Genomic DNA, 20,015 nt, shown 5'->3' with positions numbered 1-20,015 from the left:
TACAGTGATATTTGAATGAAAGCCTAAATAAGTTCTTGTTCGTAACTGCATGGAACCAGCGTGGAACAAAGGAACTATGTTCTACTCTTTATATGTCAGAAGAACAAACTTGTTGCTGCTTGGTCAATTCCTTGTCCTTGAGATCCTCTTTTTGCTGAAAGAGCATGCAATGTTGCAGTGCAGGGCTGTTTTATATTTCCTGACCTTTGGCACTTTTTTTTTTCTCAGAGATTTAAAGGAGTTAATATGGGAACCAGTTTTTGTCCTGCTTTGGCTTTTAAATAGCAGTGTCTCTTTATTTCTCATTTAGTAAGCCTCAATTATTTGTTTGTAAAAAATCATTTGGTAACAGGATTAATTCATCCTTCATGTAACTACAGTGCAAGACAATAATGTTACACAAGAGATGAATTTGCCAAATATATAACTCTTGTAGGGACAAAAGGAATTCTTCCTAGGGCTGTGTGAAAGGTTTATGATACATGCCTGATACAGTATATTGCTACAAATTTGAACATTAGAACACATTTGCTTTTCTTCAGAATTACTTAGTGTGAAACAAGGCCCAAGTGTTAGACCACTGAGCCTAGGTTTAAGAAAAAATGATTTAATTATGCCTGCTTTGATCATGTGTAAAGCTTTACTTGCTCCTAGGAAGTGCTTCTTGACAGTTGTATTGTAATACAATGTTGGGTAAATCCATGCAGATGCAAGAGGAATGTTCAGTAGGTTCCTGTGAGGTGGTGTTGTTTGATTCTATATGGTTCTCAGGGGCTCAGCAAGCAGTGGCATCTCCTTCTGCTCTGATATGATGGTCTTTAGTATATTGCCTGACTGTTTCCCCTTAATATGTTAAACAACGCCAATCACATCCGTAGCATGTTCTTCTTTCTCCTCTTCTTCAGGAGAGGGACATGTAAGGAGGTGTCTTACACTTTTTTTTTTTAGGTTCTTTTTAACTTTGTGAACCCACATGTACCTATGGTATTATGTGCAGTGCAATGCCTCTTTAAACTCAAGTCCTTACTTCAGCCAACAGCAAGTGTGAATGTGTAAGTTGGGTTTGCATGTCAGGCACTAGGAAGAGCACTAACCTATGACTCAGGACCCAGGATTCCTAATCCTGCTGCATGGACCAAGGTAAATCACTTGACCCAGTTTCCCAGAAATAGATAAGCACCTAAGATCTTCTTTACATGCTGACGTCCAGGACAGATTTATCGGGAGTGCTGAATGCAACTTACAAGCAACCACGTGATGAACTTGCAGATGAGTGACTGGGCAGGTTTCTGCTGTATCTTTGCTTCATCTGTGTCCACCATTTCATCTCCATTCAATAGATATCAAAAGATAATGCTGCAAAGGGCACCAGCAATTGTGCTGTGCATATGAAAAAATACAGGGGACTGCTAAGGAGAAGGAAAATGCAGCCACAGGAGAGCATTTATGGCTGAGTCCAAGAAGGTGCCAGGGCAAATAATGAAGGTAACCACACGTCATCTGTTAGCCTCCACACTCAGATGGGTGTGTGTGTGCAGCTCCCTGCCCCGAGGGACAAGTGTGGGTGGCCACTTGCAGCGGGAATAATAAAAGACAGCATAAGGAGGAGATAGGCAGCTTTCTGTTAAAAGTCATCACATCCATGGGTCTCTGAAGAACTACCTGTATGCCTTAGTAACACCCCGCTTCTTTCTGTCTCATAGAGGAAAGGCAGTATGTGTGTGTGGGGAGGTGTCCCTGCAAAGTGGTGAAAGTATTCAGAATTCCTTGATGGGCAGGAGAAGGCTGGCACTTTGCAAGATTGAGTCCAGGCTAAAAAAAAGCCATGCATTTCATGAGTAGGTCTGGAGGGGGTACAGATGACTGACTCTTTCGGCACTAGATTTCATACGTGGTTGTAGGGTATCCTGGAATCCATGAATCTGAGATGTTACTGACATCTGCATGTGTAGAATCACGATGCTGCAGGCCCAAAGCATGTATTTAGACTGCATCTACAAACCTAGCAGAAAAACATTAAATCAGCAAAATGAAAAAAAAACACAAACAAAAATGAGACATAAAAACGAGTTGGCTACTCTAAAACACAGATACAGTAATTATTTCAGTCTTTTGCTTAGGGGTGTACCAACTGTTTACAATTTACTGTTTGGCAAGCTGGGTGTTCTCATTTCCCTCATGGTTCAGGAGTCAAAAACATATGCTACCTTTAGTAATGAACTCTTCTAAGATTTGAAACTATCCATATTCATGTCACAAGAAATGTTTACACAAGAGCAAAATGCTCCAACATCAAAATAAATCAGTAACATCTCAGAGTTTATATTTCCATATGCTTCTTTGGCATAATAAAGCAGGCGAAGGGCTGCTGTTATAAAATGGAGTTTAATTAAAAACAAAAGAAAAAAAACTTTATCAGAAATCACGACCATCCAAAAATCATGCAGAATAATGCACGGTTTCAACATATTCTAAAGATTTATAATCTATCAATAGAAATAAGACAATGTAATATAATCACATCCTCTACACACCTTGCATATTTTCCATCTTCTATGCATAAATTATACATCCATTTTCATAATTATAGTAACATTCTAGTTTTCACATAAACTGCTATTACTCCTGGGTACCAGTAAGTTTACATCTACCAAGGCTACACGCTAATTACATTTTCTTTTTTAATGTTATCTATTTATCAAATTTAGTTTCTTAATGGAAATTAATAGACTAGGTCTCTGCAGTAAAAAAAAAAAAAAAAAAAAAAAATCAGCTACAACATAGCAGTTTGAATATGTTTTTTCAGCTTTCATCTTCAGGCTTTAAGGGCTTTGAGTACCACACTGGTGGTGATGGTGTATGAAATGGGTGATATGATTTAAGAGCAGGAGATGGTAGGGAAGGAGTTAATCTGCCTTTTGCTAGAGGAAGGGCCACAGCTGCCTGAACTGAGCAGGGGGATTTTCAGGGTAGCCAGCTGTGGGGATTTAATTGTTTCACCCGCCAGTCTATAAAGGGGGGGGTACCACAGGGTAGCTCTAAACCCTGTTGTGATTCAGGGAGGAGGAGGAGGTAATTTGCAGGTGGGTATTGTAGCTGTAAGAAAACCTAGGCAGGAGTGATTAGCTGAAAGGAATAAATGCTTAATATTCTTGTTGTCTTTGAATGTCAAGTGGGGAAAGCAAGGTCTTATGTTTCTTATCTTCCTGATCCATTTTATTTTTCTAAATTTTAATGGATCTTCTTGTGTGGTATTTGGTTGTAAGGACAAGGTAGCCATGTAACTGATGGAAGGGAGATCACTGGGTGGAAGGTGTGCTTTGGTCAACACAGCAGATGAAGACCAATGGATGGGTGTGGGCAGAAGGCTGTGAGAAATCTGTTTATACATACAGAAGAGTGAGCTCTGAAGTCTACTAAGACCTGTTTTTCTGATCTGCAGTGTGCCACCTTTTAGCATGCTTTTCAGGTGAGTGTAGTTTATATATTACAGAAGATTTCTTGCTTTCCCAGAAAGCTTCAATGCTTTAAACACTGGGATTTATCAGTGCTTGGCTTGCCTTTAGGGTGGGTTTCCCTCTTTGTTTATCTCTGAATCAGAGTATTATTGTCAGAAATCTGAGCAACTTGCTCTACAGGGATAGAAACAGCATTGTAGCACCTTCCCTAAGAATTAGCTTTGACTGCAGTGATTTGAGCCTCAGTGTGTTTTTCTCCTCCTCATGTTTGATGGGTTTTTGTTATCTGCTTCAGGATTTTCCAAGTTTCAGCGTGATAATTTAACTGAGAGAAAAAGATTTGGTCAGGGTAAGAAGTTGTGAATGAATGTAAAACACTAATACCAAGAAACATCTTGTTTTAAATATCAAAGTATATTTACTTGCTACATATTCTACTCTTCCTATACTTTAGAAATGTCTGCATACTTCAGCCATTACTTACATCCACCTATTTCTCCTCTGGCAATAGACTTCCTATTGCTGAAATGTGAATCAGCTTCTTATCATGCTCCAGAGTGGGGATGGTCATAGGTTCATACATCTATGCTGGTCTAAATAGCACATTGTTTTGAGAAAGGATTGCTCATGGTTAATGCCGTTCTTGTTTTGCACCTCATTCTGGCAGTTATACAAGTAATAGAAGCCTCTGGGATGCCTTGTACAAGCCTAGGAAAGAGCCATAGGTGTCACGTGTATGTTCTGCAAGGCATTCAGATGTTGCAATATGTGTCATGTTTGAACAGCTTCCAGGTAGCACCTCCTTTAGCATTGCAGGTGTCTTCTCCTAACTTAATGGAGTGCGGATTGCAGTTAAGGTGTTCATCTTCTGAAAGCAACACACTCCAATATGGGTTCTAAATATGGGTAGGGTATCAAGAAAGAATGTAAAACTTTGCTAGTAGTTTGCTTTGTTAGTAGTTTTTTGAAACATTTACAAAGTTTTGTTTTTCTTGCAGCAATTCCTGCTTCTGCCGAGTCAATGTGTTGAAAGTTTCTTGGTCACTTTTTTTTCTCCCTAGGTTTGGAAAACTTCAGATATCTTTTGCCTTCATTAAGCTCAGCTATCGCATATGAAGTACTCTGTGTATTCAGAATGCTCAGCAAATGTTAAATCATTGACACAGGAGAAGTTCTGAGTGTTGTGAATGCTGTATGCTAGCCAAAGTCTCATCTCATGAAATCTGTTCCAGACTCTGTCTGTAATTTATCACCGGATTATTCTTTATTAATCCCTGACAGGGGGCCTTGCTGAAGCATGTGACAAAGAAGAAGATTGTACTTGTTCACTTTAGTGGCAAGCAATGTTTGGAAGTGACATGGCAATTGGTGGAGACCTGTATTTGCTTTTTGGCCAAGGCTTCCAAAGAGGTCACTGACAGCACCTTGCTACACTGCAGTCTCTGGGGTATGTTTGAGGATACAGGGGAAGCAGAGGCTCACAGCCCTTCAGCTTCCACTCAGAGCCAAGGGAATGTTCACCTAGATTCCGTGTGTTTCTGAATCATCCCAGGCATAATCAATTATGAAATTGAGAGAGTGCCAGTCAGCCTTAAACTGTGTAAAACCCAAATTGGATCCAACATACAGGAATGATTTAGATAAGCAGTCTTGTACATGTGAGATTATCTCTAAACAGACTTACATTCTGAGTTTGCCTCCTGCTATTAAAATCTTAGTTGCCCTTGGATCATAGCACAACCTGAAGAGATACCATCCTCTCCTCTCTTGTGATTACACTTCTACAAGAAATGACGTTGCACAAGAACATGAAGTTTTCTGTCTGTTTTTGTTATACTGTTCAGGAGTTACTTCAAAAAAGCAACTACAGCAGCTCAGGCGAAGAGCTGTTCTAAGATCATTCTTTTTCCAACAGTGGCCAGAACAAGATGTCAAGGGATAATTATACAGCACGCACAAGGCAAACATCTAAAATCTTTCCGCGGAGGATTCTTTTAGTCTTTTAAAAGTCCTGAGCCAGAATATTTAGACGGTGGTTTTTCTATTTCCTAACCCTCTCTAGGTATCTTTTCCAAGTATTTACTAAGCCTATGCTTGAGGTCTGGTAAAATTTTTGCTTCTATCACCTCTTTTGTCAATGACTTAAGAAATTTTGCTACATATGAATGAAGAATTGCTTGTTTGCTTTGAACTTGGATTAGCCAGCCTCCCTTGATGGCCCTCACTTTCTGTATTGAAGGAGGCAATGAGCAATGAATCTCTGAACTGCTCTCTTGGCCACCCATAGCTTTGAGGCCTTCTATGCTTTTTTTTTTTTCCCCAATGCTGTCTCTTCTAGAATGAAAAATCTCAGCTTATTCAGTTTTTTCTTGCGTGGAAAAACTCTTTCATTTCTAAGGCGTCTTTTGAGGTGTAAGGCTTAGAAATAAACAGTTTACAAAGCGTAGAAGCATGGATATGAACAGGGAAATACTATATTGGGTGTTTATTTTCCTGCTTCATTCTTAATTATTTCTAGCATGAAAATTATCTTTAAAACCATTATCAAGCACTAGCTGATATTTTCATGAAAATCTCATAACTCCAGTTTGTGATTTCTTTATGAAAATTACTAGTTCAGAGCCAACTATTTTATATATTGAATAATTTTTTTTAACATGCATGACATTACCTTAATCATGTTACTTTATCTAAGTTTGTGTATTAGTACTGCCACTCTCCCTAGTTATTGGTTACTTCTGCCTGACATTGATTCTTTGCCTTTCATTTTCAGCATATTTCATAAGTTCAGTAATTCCATAATTGTTTTAAACTCCCTATCAAGCTCGGTACTCACAAACACACAGGAAGGCCTCAGTCCTTCTGCAGTATACCCTTAATCCTTTTTTCCTGAGCTTTGAAGATAATTTTTTAATAGAAATAATTCAGTGAAAAGGAGTAGTTGGTCCTCAAGATCTGGAACAGATTTTCTGTGTAAGTGACAGCATTTAATAAAAGTCATGAGAGAAGATTAGGAAGAACATTAGGAAGAGCAGTGTGAGAAGAGAACAGTCAGTGGGAGGCTCACTGTGAGGAAAGGAGGGTTGACGCAGGAAGGACTGGTAGAGTGTGGTGCCTTGAAGTGAAGATGAAATATGCTAACATAAAAAAAAAAAAGGTGAAGGGGAAGCCACTGAAGGAACTTGAAGGGGAATTTGTGTGCTGAGAAGTGGAAAAAGATTAGCTAATAGCTCTTAGTTTTCTCAGGAAAGAGGCAGATACAGGATAATTTTCCAGGTATTTTTCAAGTCTTCTATAGTGCAAACAAGACTATAAAAATGCAGTTTTGAAACATAGTGTTAAAACATAGTGCATACCTTGTGTGAAGTTCTTCATAGTAATTGTGATACTAATGCTGAAAGGTTTGGTGCTTAAGTTCAGCTGTGGAAATCTGAAGACACCTACAAAATGTCACCTGCTAGAAATGATGAGGACTTAAGAGTGTCCATAAAACAAGCCAGACACTGCTGGTTGATTCAGAAAACATCTGACAAAATTTCTGGAAGGGTTGTAGTGAGCTTTTTTGTCTGTCTTCCTTATACTGGTCCTCATCTTTGTCACTCATTAAAAATGTGCTGTGGAGGAGCTCTCTCCCTGTCTACTGGATAAAGCTCTACGAGAGACTTCCGTGACTTCAATTATTTCCTTTGTGATATTAGGTTCAAACCCTGTGTACCTGGGCTTATCTTAACTCTCATTCTGATTTGATGATTCCCAGTTATGTCCTTCAGTTAAAGAAGTTAAAGGGTGTCTGAGATTCTCAGCTAGAGTAAATCGATGAAGACCTGTAAGCATGTTCTTTGTGGTATCTGCACCTTGGTTCCTCTGGTAGAGGAAGTGGGGATGATGGCACCACCTGTAAAATGCTTTTAAAATAGCTGGGGAAAAAAAAAAATCTGTCATGATAATGAAATGCTGATAATATCCATGAGCATTCCAGGATATCTCATTTCACCTATAGAAAATGGGCAAAGACTTGAAGTGGAAAGAAGGAAAAGAACAATTCCAAGTCCTCATTAATAATGTATGAAGAAGTAGACTTTTTATCAAGATATAAAAGGAGAAAAGGCATATTTTTACCACATGGATAGGACACAAGTCAATGTACTGAGGTATCAGTGAAAAGATAACTTATGATGGTAAGTGTGTATTCAAGAGCTCTTGCTTTTGTTTTAGTACCCTTCTGAGGAAGAGATTGGAGTATCTGTGAGGCCAATTAAATATTTTAAAAGGATTTGAACCACTAGAATGATACTGTCAATGTTATTCAACTGGTTGCCTTCATCATACATCAGGTGGCTGGTGAGATGTGAATAAGAAACATAAAATTCTTCTACATTCACATTTTGATAAACCTTTATTTGGAATAAAAAAGTTTGCTAGGGAAGAATTTTTTTTCCATAAAAATTACAAAAGCTTTTTTTGCACATAATACTGTTAGTACTCCCATTAAATGCTGATTGTATTATATGCACAGTACTCTACAAAAATAAAGATACTTTACAGATCATGTCTCTTGCAATATTATTTCTAGAAATGACACAGAAAATACCAGAGCTTTACATTCAAAATAAAACATCAAGAGAGCACATGAATAATCGTTGGTGAAAAGGGAGTCAAATTGAAGAAAAGGAGTATTTCATTAAATATTGGAAGCCTGTAACTCATACATGCTGTATTAGCACAGTGTACATTTATCTGTATTGATGGGGCACTCTGACCAGAGTGTTTGCATTTGGCAGCCTTTAGAAAGCATGTGTGACACTAGGTCTTAACCTTATCACTGTTATTTTAATGATGTTTTCATGTTTAATTTCACTGTAAATCATGTTAGCAGAATCTTGACTGCGATGTCAGAGCTTAAACTGAGCTGAAGTTATTTCACAAGCTGAGAATTTGTCTAGCCTGTGATGTTTAGTCAATATGATCCACTCAAGTGTGGAGCTGTCAGAAAGGACACCAGTGGATGGTGCTTAATCTGCTCAGTTCTGAAGGGAACATGGACTCTTAGGATGAAGTCAAATTTTTGATCTATCTCGGTTTCAGTTAAGTAGCCAATTTATGGATTTAAGGGCATTAAGGAAGTCACAATGGTTAGTCACATATCCATGTAGTATTTATTTTTGCCGTATGGGAAATGATTTTTTTCAGTTTAGTTCACTCAATGGTCTCATACAGAGCTGGGTAAACATGTCAAAAACTACACTGGCAAGTCTCGGTTCAGATAAATCCTGTATATCCACATCAGCAGTCATTAGGCCTTTCTATTTGCTTACTTTCAAGAGGCATTCACACATCCAGTTCCTGTGTAGTCCCCTGTATGTAAATCCAGAATGACTGTGGCTTTCAGCTGGATGTTGTAGGTACAAGGCCACATTATGCCTTGGCATCTCTGCTGATGTGCTTCTTCCCACTTTCCCAGGTGATTTAAAATAAAATGTCTTCATGGGGATATGTGGAGAGTTCCATGGCCATGGTGATGATCAGGTTTTGAGCTAAATCTCTGGCACTGTCTTCTCTTCATGCTCTGTTTAAAAATTCTCACTTCTACAATGCTGTAATTTCTCATGAAAGTATTGTTTTGAAAATTTAACTCAGTGAATTTTTTTCAGTTTGATTCATGAACATTATTATAAGACTTTAAAATAAAATTTGGAATGGCCAGGAAAAGTTCTCATTTCTGGCCATGTAAGATTTTTTTTTTTTAACACGATGTTGTCTATGGAAAAAGTATGTGTTCTTAACCTGTGCTTTCTTTTTTTTGTTTTTTCCAGGGAGAAAACAGTAGAACGCTAGCAGTAACTTATTTTCTCTTCTCATTTTGTTAATGATATCTTTTTGAAGGCTATGCAGTAATTACTGCCCACAGAGGTACACACTGAAATAAATTAATGACCAATGACCAATAATCATTACAGATGTAATTATCCATCATGAAATATAAGAGAAAATAGGCACTAGGAACAGTGTTGGAAGCTTAAAACAAATGGCACTGAAAAGTGGTATTGTTAAACAATAGTAACATTACTTAAGCTGTTGATCAGAAAAACATAGTGAGTTCTCATTTAATCATATATTGTGGAATAATAGTAATTTTTCATTTATTTCAAATATTTTTTTCAACAGGCTGATAAATAGACAGGTTAACAAACCTATATAAGCTATGATTACTTTTGAGGAATTCTCCTTTAGGTATGTTACAGTCTTATCTGTTTTTATTTTACAAATGAGTTTGTAAGGAAGTGATAATGAGAAGCTCAAACCGAAACTTTCTGTTCAGTTTTAGATGTAAGACAAAATACTACAGATCGGACAAACTAACCTCACCCATATCTGTACAGTTTTGTACTGACTTTATGTAAATAGCCAACAGGCTTAATGGTGGTGTGTCTCCTTCAGACTAACATGTTTTTTTTGCATGAAACTACACACAGTGCTTTAAACTTCCAATTTAATAGAGTAAGACCTTACCTTTTTTTTTGGCGGAAAAATTATTTTTAAAAATTTGAAAAAAAAAAAATCAGTAAAAAGAAATATCTCAACTGAGATTTTTTTAAAGAGTTTTTTTTTTTCCCAAACATTATAGTTTCATGAAAGTATTCCTGAAGCCCAATAATGTCATTTTTCCCCAACAAGAGTTAGACATCTTAAGCATCTTAAATATTTGACCTTTTGGCCTTACAAAACACGTTTTCACTTTGGCAAACTGTACTATGCAATATAGTCTGGGTAAACATCTATCCTGTCCTTACCCTTCTCAGAATGTATTGGTTTAAGGAAATATGGCTTCTGAAAATAAGATCATCTGGAGAATTTTGCGGCTCTTCACACTATCCAGCAATGGGAAGTGTAAAAGTAGCCCTTTCCTTCTTTCCTTAAATCTTTAATACTTTCCTTTAAAAACAAAAACAAACCAACAAAAAAACATGGAATTGGAGGTATGTGTAAAGGAAGAGATGACTACCACGACCTGAGACCTGAATGTGCTTATATTTGTACAGATTGATGGATTTAATTCTACTTGGACTCTTGTTAAGATATAGTAACACACAGTGGGTTAGATTCTGATTTTTTTTTCCTCCCAAGTTAACACCCTTGTAAATAGAAAACATGCACCCCAAGTGAACAAAATAGGGGGGGTGCTGATTCTATAAAATCCAAATGTGGGTATGAGCAGCCACAGATCCATTATCTGAAGTGGTTATGTCATCTTACACCAGCAGAAAACTGAGCCTACTATATTTGATTCCTGAATCTCACCTTATATCAGATGTTTAAAGGTTCAGATGGAAAAGATATGTCTCTGTACAGTATGTTTTAAATTAAAAGCTAGTGAAAAACACATCTCTTGATTTCTGGATGACAGTCTTGGAAAATGTGTTTCGACTGGTAGCTGCCCTTGTCCTGTTTTACTCCACCCTCACCAAGGGAACCAGTATCCAGCAACGTAGAAGCTGATATTCTCAACAAGAACAATAACCTCTGCTCTGTTCATCTTTCCTGCTTTGTTTTGGTTACTGAGAGGTGGCCCTGAAAGGGCAGCATGTTTAAGGCAGAAATACTTCTTGAGGGTATAGGGAGGATGTTCTCTCGTTTGAAGGAAGCCAAGACTTCCAACTGATTTTAATTTTATTTTTAATGTTCATGGGAACCAGTCTTAGATGCCTGGCTGAATTCAGACTTTGGATTTTTGGCAGGTTTTTATTTGAGCCCAGCTTGGCTGTTTTTCAAAATGTCCAGATTGCTCACATTAAATCTGAATAAGCACTACCCACTAGTTTAATCAGAGTCATCTGGTACACCTCTAATTAGTGTTAGTTAAAGTTGAAGTTCATAATAACAAAACGTATTAAAACATAACATGCAAAACTTACTAAAATCGTAAACAAAAAAAGGTAGGCAGGCAAAATCTTGTGCAATTATATTTAAAAAAAAATCAGACTGTACAAGTTATGATGACAAGAACATAATGGTGAAGAAGTAAGATAAAGTTCCTGACAAATGTCATGAAAGCTAATCTTCATCTGTTTTATCCATTAAAGAATACACACATATTGTATATACATGTGGATCTGAATCATGAATGAGCGTTAATTGCTGGTCTTGATAACCTAACAACTGGTTGTAACTGTACACTGTGCATGGATTGTAAAAACTTGTACACATCTGGGTGTATTTCAGAAAATTATCCAATAAACAGGTAATATTTTTGTTGCATCTTTATATAAATTATTTCCTTGTCTTAACATGTTTGCAATAAATTCTAGGTAAACAAAATATTATTATCTTTATTTGAAATTAATGTAGGTTTGCCTGAGTTAGGAACAGTTAATGCCTTACTGAGGATGTGAAGCAATAAAGATTGACAGTTGTTAAAATTGTGGAGTTATTGGCTGCAAGAGATAAAAAACCTGTAAAGTTTTAAAAAAAATTTTGGGTTATTAAATATGGCTATAAGGTGCTTGTTTATGTTTCATTCTTCCCTGAATTATTGCATTAGAAGAGAATGCTTTATTATGTTGCAGCACAGGCCAATTAAAATGGCAAACCCTGCAATTGGATCTCTTTATTAATGTATTCTTCAAATTAAGACTGGGTTTTGATTTTTCAGGTGTTGTTTCTAAATGGTTGCAAAGTGGTGAAACACACTCTTAGTGTTACAGAGAAGCTATGCTTTTTGCATATATAATGTAATAGTAGTGCAAAAAAGCATCTAAATGTTTACTTGGATTTGCTTCTTACCTCAAATTTCTTTCTTTCTCAGGTCTGTTTCAATTCATATTCTGGACATAGAGATGATATTTCTTTCTATTTTTTTTTTTTTCTGGACACATTTCAGCTTCACTACTCAAGGACTGAATGGATCATGATTACAGAGTTTTTTTAAGGGCATCTGTTCTCAGCCACAGCTGAGGATGGGGCCCACGGAGCCGACTGGAAGGATCCACCTAGAATTTGTTGAATTAAGTCCTTGCACCTGGATATAATTGTCATGCTGCTGTGCTGGGGTTTTCTTAAGCTACTGGTAAAACAAATTAGCTCAATTTAAACTGGCATCCAGTAGGGAAGCAACAACTCACCTCATATAATATTTTTCAAATAATTATTTTTCTATTGCCAGTTTTGCTTCATAAATATTTTCCAAAAGGCAGGGAGAATCGTTGGGATTTTTTTTTTTTTTTGATGTTAGGCACAAGACACAACAAAAAACATTCTATTCTGCATATCTGCTGAGTTGCAACTAATATTAGAGTACGGTGTACTTAATAATGGCATGTGACTGTCTTAAATGTAAGAGCCACAAACATATAAATGAAGGTAAGTATAGATACAACAGGCTGCAAATACAATATAACAGCCCTCCCCCCACCCTTTCCCTAACAATTTTCAGTGTACGTACTTTGTATGCTTTTTGCCAGATTTAGCACTGTAATGATATAACCGCTTTTACATTTGGGAAATATTCGTGGAAGTTTTTTTGGTTGAACAGTAGACAAAGGTATTCATTTATGTCTGACATGGGAATTTGTATAAATACCATGGGATCTCATTTCCTTTTATAGTTTAGAGCTTTTAAACTTGACAACAAAATTCATAAGCTTCCTGGAAGGTCCACAAAGGTTCCTCGCCTCGGCTGCACTCGCAGTGGCAGCACTTTGCTTGAATCCCTGGAATGTGTGCATCTGTGTTAGCTTCAGCTTCCCTTAATATCCTCCAAATGTAGACTCCAGTGGGAAAAGATGAAAAATCATTCATTCAGCAGAATGCTTCAGAGTGACTTCTGAAATGGAAGATGCAGCACTCTCTATCAGTTTTCTACGTAGTACTGCTATATTTTATTCTGTTATTCTATTTGGATGGAGCCCTGGGCAATCTGGTCTAGCACCAGATCTGGAGGTTGGTGGCCCTGTCTGTGGTGGGGGATTGGAACTTGATGATTGCTAGAGTCCTTACCAACCCAAGCCATTCTATGATTTTATTAGGAGGTGAGCTGCTAATTTGGAGAAGAGAGGGAATTTGTACAGTGACTGTGGGTGGGAGCTGCTGATGTGTCTCTAGAACCATCCTGGTGGAGCTGCTTCAGCTGCTATCCTTGTGAGCAGGTTACATCGCTTGATTTGCCCTCTAAGACGCAGCTCAGCTGGTTGAAAAATAATCATTGAATTATATATCAGAGTACAGCTACTTATATTTTAAACAAGTTTCAAAAATATAAAATATTATGTGAGATCAAGAACATATTTTAGTAAGTGGACTACTGATCATCATCTTACAGATTCTGGCAGAAATATGGATGTACGTATTATCATAAACCATTTTCTAAGCTATGCTCTATTTAATATTGGGTAGGCTGAAATGCCACAGGAATGAGAATTAGGAGAGCAGTGCTTTTTGAAGGGTGGCAAAATACCCAGAGATCAAAAGTTAAATGTGAAGTTGCTGTCAGTCCTTCGGCTGTGCAGTGAATTTCAAAATTTGGAAAGTGTGTGTGCATTAGCTCCAGTAACTAGCTGAATCACTGCGGATGTGGAAATGGGACCTGTAGGGAAGTGCTGGACGCATGGGGGAATGTGTTCTGGTGCACAAAATAACCCTGCCCAAATCATCATCATCTGCTTTCTGTGGAGGAGGCCACCGGAGCTGCTGAGCCCCGACTCGCTCTGCACACCCAGTGAGAAGTTCTGCTTTCAACTGTGAATCTGAACTGCCCGGAATCAATGTATATGGGAATGGGCAAGTTGCTTTCATACAATATTCCTTTTTATAAGCTCATTTTTCTTGAGCTTCAGGGGAAATAAAAAATGTCAGTTTTGCCTCCAAGTTGTGTAAGTGCCGTGGCAGGCTGGGAAGCTGCTCACCCCTCCCTGTGCTCCCTCTCCTGTCTGGGGTTCCAAGGAGGAGAAGGCAGCAAACTGAGCTCAAGATCCTTCTTATCCTTGTGATGATAATTCTAGGCCCGCACTTAGAGAGAAGCTTCCAGTGGGAAATTAAGCTAAACTGAAAAGCATAACAAAACCCAAATCATCTAGGCTGCAAGAATTCCTCCAGTGTTTCGTTCTTTAATGCTTATTAATAGATACAATGCTAAACCCAAAAGGAAGCCAGCAATATCCTGTTCCTTTTCTTTCTTTCTTTCTTTCTTTCTTTTTTTTTTGTTTGCTATAGCATGGATTTTTGTTTAGTAAACTCCATGTCAGATCTTCTAATTTAATTACTGAACTCACAATGTGGATAAACGCACAGACATGACTAATAGTATTCTCTTATAATTCATTACAGGGTAATAGATATGTGGCTTATAAAACAGATTTTTTTTCCTCTGTTACAGAGTGCTTATAATATAAATGAACTCTCACATCCTGCTTTCTTTCTCTCCTTAGCCTCCTTTCATTTCTTTTTAGATTTGATTCATAGAAAAATGCAAGTGATGCGTGCCACTGATTTGGGTCATCTGCACGCAATTCAAAAGGAAAAGGTGATTTTTTTCATTGCCTGCCAAGTAAGTGGGAGAGGTGTAGGAAAAAGTGGATTTATGCATAAAACGCAAAACTCCAGATGAAAGAATGGACCTCTTTTATCATCTTAGAAAGAATCCATCTGCAATAATTACCGGTCAGGCTATCTGCACCCTATGTTACTTCATGACATCTGAGAACTGCTGAGCTCCTTGAACCAATAGCCGCTATATAGCAACCAGCATCACTCCTGAATGAAAAAATTGGCCCAACCACTGGTGAATGGCACTCAGTAGGTTTCCCATTGAACTGTGCTGCGAAACAATGATGCACATTGGTAAATCACTGTGTGTGCCTTTCAGTTCTTATGCATATCCCGTACTGGACAGCTTCCATTCACTCCGGCACCCACTGCAAACAAATGTAACTATGCATCAAAGATGAAAGTGAAAATGCATATGTTAAATCCCAAATGGAAGCACAAGGGTGTAATATATACATAGTTGCTTAGCAACAAACATGTTTTGGCCACAGGAACTGTGACATCAGTCAGAGAAGTGGGAGGGAAGCTGCTCTGCCCTTCTCTGCCTCCCTTCATAAAGGTCTTTCCTTATTTCTTTTAAAGCAGAAGATAGAGGGCTATTGTGGATGTTTGTTTGTACTATTAATGCACCATTTGGACTTTTCTTTGGGGAGGAAAACCTGCTTTTGCTCTGAGGATCTGTCGTAATGGAGTGTGCCCTCCCTCAGCCAGGTGTTCTGGTCCCGGCTTTGTGGCTCGCCATGGGCTCCATTTTAGCTGAAATGCTCACTTAGGAGAAATGAAGCACTAAGGCTGAAAATACAAAATGTAGGAATTCGACAAATATTTTTTGGTGTCACTCACTCTGTGTCATGCTTTTCTCCTCAGCTGCTAGAAGCTCTCTACTGATATTTCACATTTTTTAGCTCTATTTTTTTTTTCATAACAGAGAACAGCATTTATTTCAGTAAATCACACAGTGCCTATGATCAGTTGATAGGCATTCATCAACCGCACTGATTGTACAGATGATCAGAATCTCCTTTCCTTTACTAATTTCTTTTCTTCCCTGCATGCTATGGGAGACTCTGCAATGGGAGGCAGAGGAGAGGACTGGTCAGTGCCGACCCAAGGCACACACTGCGCGGTGCCACCTGCTCCCACTGACATCGACCAAAGTTCTCTACGCAGCCAACGCAATGTGCCTCATGCTTTCAGAAGTCTGCTTGCTTCACTGGACCACAGCATCTTCCACATGTAGAAATATTGCACATTTAGGTTCAAATCGATCTGCCAGCCTGAATTGCTGTAGACATATCCCCGAATACATTAGTTCAGAGTGTTTCCTTTTAATTTAAGGTAATGAATGTACTTTGGCGGATCCCCAGTGGGGGGAAAAGAACATTTCTGGCATGCACTTCTCTTTGCAAAGAAGGCTTTCTTGACAGTGTGAGAGACATGTAGGAATGCAAGATGTATTGAAGGACTCAAATGAAATTAAAATTGTGGATGAAAGCAGGGTTAAAGAAGCATTATGGTTAAAATAAGGCCTTCATTTCCACTCATGGAGCTATTATGTAGATAGTGTTTTACTTGCTTTCATTTTCCGTGAATTCACACAGACCCTTTTTTATGTGCTAGCACATATCAAATTGACAAGGTTTAACTGATCTCTTGCACTTACCATCAGATTAATTTTGGGAAAGAAAATGGGTCATTCTGAAAACTGTGAAGAATCTGACACAAGGTATGGTGGTGCCCCTGAGGTCATTAGAGAAGTGTGTATCAAAACACAAGGTAAGACAAAAAGGTTGTATGATGAAATGATGGGAAAAAAGTATAATATTGATTCTTTCTGAAAAGAAGAACCAAGCAAATGACTCAGGAACTGAATCGGGTGGTTTCCTGAATAAGGCATCATTGTGAATTGTGGATTCTTGTCTATGTTTCTTCTCTGTGACTTTAAATCAGTTCTCCCAGATTTTTTTTGCAGCCTGAAAGGAGTATTGTGTAGCCTGACCGTACAAAAACCAAAGTAACATCTGGATCTGAAGTTCATAGCTGACTCTTCAGAAATACAACACATGAAACTGGGATCCCATATCTGAGAGTGGTTGGCAGCTTGAGCGATGAACTGAGATTTGTTGGCTGGGGATCAACCCAAGAAATTCCACCAATATGCTACTGTGCTGTTTCCCCTGTAAACTCTTCTTTTTTTAATTTGTGAAACAAATGACTATATCAGCGGAAAAGATAATTAAACTAACAACCAAAATAAATGCTTTAAGAGCCTGTCAGATTGCCAGTATTTTAAATGTGAATAATCAAAAATTTTAATGGTAATTGCTCTCACTGAGAGAAGCAAGATTTTACAATTCACATTAGTTACTGAACTATTTCCAAATGTACACAGTTTATCTCTGTGATCCTATTCTTTCAACATAGGTTCAACCATTTGTCAAGTGTTGGCTTTCTGAGCAGTGTAAGTTACAATTTTAGTAATGAAATCACTGTCTTCCCCTACCATGCAGATGGACAAGTAGTTTCTTAATTTTCTTAATGTTAAGCAAAGATTACGCACGTACTCATCCTTTTAGTAGTTGTGAAGCTCCAAACAAATACAAAATCTCTGTTAAAATATCTTGAAGGTTACTGTTAAATTTGGCTCCTATTTTATTATGCCATGGGTTACCCTGAAAGGTGGAATAGAAACAGGAGGAATGTAGTGCTGGAAATCACACGAAGATTCAAGCCACAGCATCCCTGACAAATTCACATAATGAGGACAAAGTTTGAGCTAGAACTCTGTTCATGGCTGCAGTCACCACCTTGAACGTGACTGTGACACTCTTTTCAAGATTCATCATTTCTTCTGTGTTCTTGATTTCAAACACTGACCCTTTTTCTTGTAGAGAAGAGTTGTGTTTTTGATGGAAAAGAAGTCAGCACCTATTTGCAAAATTAAAGCTGGAACAGAGCAATGCAAATTCTAAGCTGTGCACAATGATCTCTAGTTATCTGTTTAACTATCTTTTAGACTGAGTGCCACTTCTGCCCCACCTCATTGTATTTATTTTCATGTCTGAAACAGTCTCTATCACAAAAGTCAGGAGTCAGTCTTGACAAAACCTACCAGAAAATGGATAATTTCTGGATGGAAAACCATTCATGGAAACAGTTCAAATATAAATCTGCACCAGGTAGGAAGACTGGAGTCTCACTGCTTAATGTTGGTAGTGTCCTGCATGAGAAAGACAATAATGCTTGCCATATCCAGGGAAAGCCACAGGTAGAACTGGAAATCAGACAGGAGAAGTGACTGAACATGTCGACAATTCAACAGGTCGAGAAAGAAGTAGGTACTTACTGTATATACAGGAGAAATCAGCTGCAGAATTGCTGGAAGGAAAGCAACATAATTGGTTCTTAAAAAAATAAAAGGATGGAGAAGTTATAATAGTCTCAACCTTTACTTCAACTAAGGGATGTTGTGAAAAAGACAAATGTATTACTGAGATTATTATTTTTTTAATTTTAAAATAAGCATATCCTATAAAGCAGCTGTAGCTATTTTTACAGCTTGCTTAGCATGATCAAACTTATGGGATTACTTTCCAGAAAGGATGTGGAGCAATGGAGTAGATAGAACTAAGCAGTCAGAATGGCTGACAAGGAAAATGGAAGAATGAGGGCTGTTTTGTGCATACAAAGAGGGAACACAATGGTTTTCAAATTTGTACAAATTTAACGCAGAGAAGAAAGTAATGAATTGTTTAACGCTTTTTCTCTTCATTGTAAGAAAATATAGACTTGAAGAACTGCAAGAGAAATCTAGGCTAGCTGTTTTAAATTCACGATTAAAGAACAGATCAGATTGCACAGTGAAAAAGGTGTGCATTTTCACTGGTGAAAGACTATAAAAACAAGTTAAATAAACATCTGTCAAAAATAGCATAGCTATAGTTGATTTTTGACCTCCTAAAATCTTTTTCAGCTCTCCTTTCTGTTATTTTCTCCAAGTGGATTATGCTGCTTGTATGTTTGTTGGTAAAGCCAGCAATCAAAATAATAATGTAGAAGCAGAGCCCTGTAAACAGAGGCTCTGGTAGGGTTTCTAGTCATGTCATTTACCCTCTAGTGGAAAGTGCCAAGATACGTGCTTTGGAAGACTCGTATGGCACATAGCTGCATGTCAGCCTATTTCAATTAGTGTGTTGAAATGGCGGATTACACATCTCTATAAAAATTAAATTGGTCTCATCTCTGAAATTATAACAAGCCTGAGGATCCAATCAGAAAATCAATTCTTGAGCACCTCGGTTTCAGGGAGGACAGAAAGGCATTATACCACTATTTCTGTGCCTCGCTGCTACTTCTTGTCCTCCCTGCATGCTCCCGCTGTCATGATACCAAGCACCACAGACAAAAGAAAGCATTACAGAGAGCAATCCCCAACACATGTGTAAGGAAACCGTTACGTTAGGGCCTGAACTGTTGATTGAACACCTGGTGAAGGGGCTGGCTTGCCCAAGAAACACAGGTGCAAGCAATTCACCCATGCTTCCCAGGTGACCAGAAGAGGTAGGCGCAGGACCCACCCCCACCTAAGCTCATTTAAGAGCTAGCCTCTGAGAGGGGCACGTCTCCTGAATGAAGGCTGCTTCCTAAGGAGGAGTGTTCTGTAGCTAGAGACCAGATTTGGGTGAGTTAACTTTTCCTGTATATGAGTACTGGTATTTCTAATGATGCTTTGCCTGGTGTTGTGAAGAACTTATCTGAGGCAATTTCACTGTTTCCAAGGACCAGCAACACAGCTTTCTGCTCACAGTGTGTTGGCTGATGAGAGGTTGGTTAGCACAGGGAGCCTTAGTTCTGTAGCTTACGAAGGCAGTCTTACTGCATGCCCAAAGCTCCTAGGAGCTTCTGTGGGGATCTATTGCTATTGTAGGCTGAGACTGGAAAGTTTCTCAGATGATCTTCCTTTCATTTCATGCTAGTTAGATAGAATGCTGCTATCCCTGAAGCTGCTGGTGATTGCTA

The sequence above is a fragment of the Centrocercus urophasianus genome, unplaced genomic scaffold, assembly GCF_019232065.1.
Source record: "Centrocercus urophasianus isolate 14NV4802_14NV808 unplaced genomic scaffold, USGS_Curo_1.0 seq_19, whole genome shotgun sequence".
NCBI classification, from domain to species: domain Eukaryota; kingdom Metazoa; phylum Chordata; class Aves; order Galliformes; family Phasianidae; genus Centrocercus; species Centrocercus urophasianus.
This window is presented reverse-complemented; position numbering follows the sequence as displayed.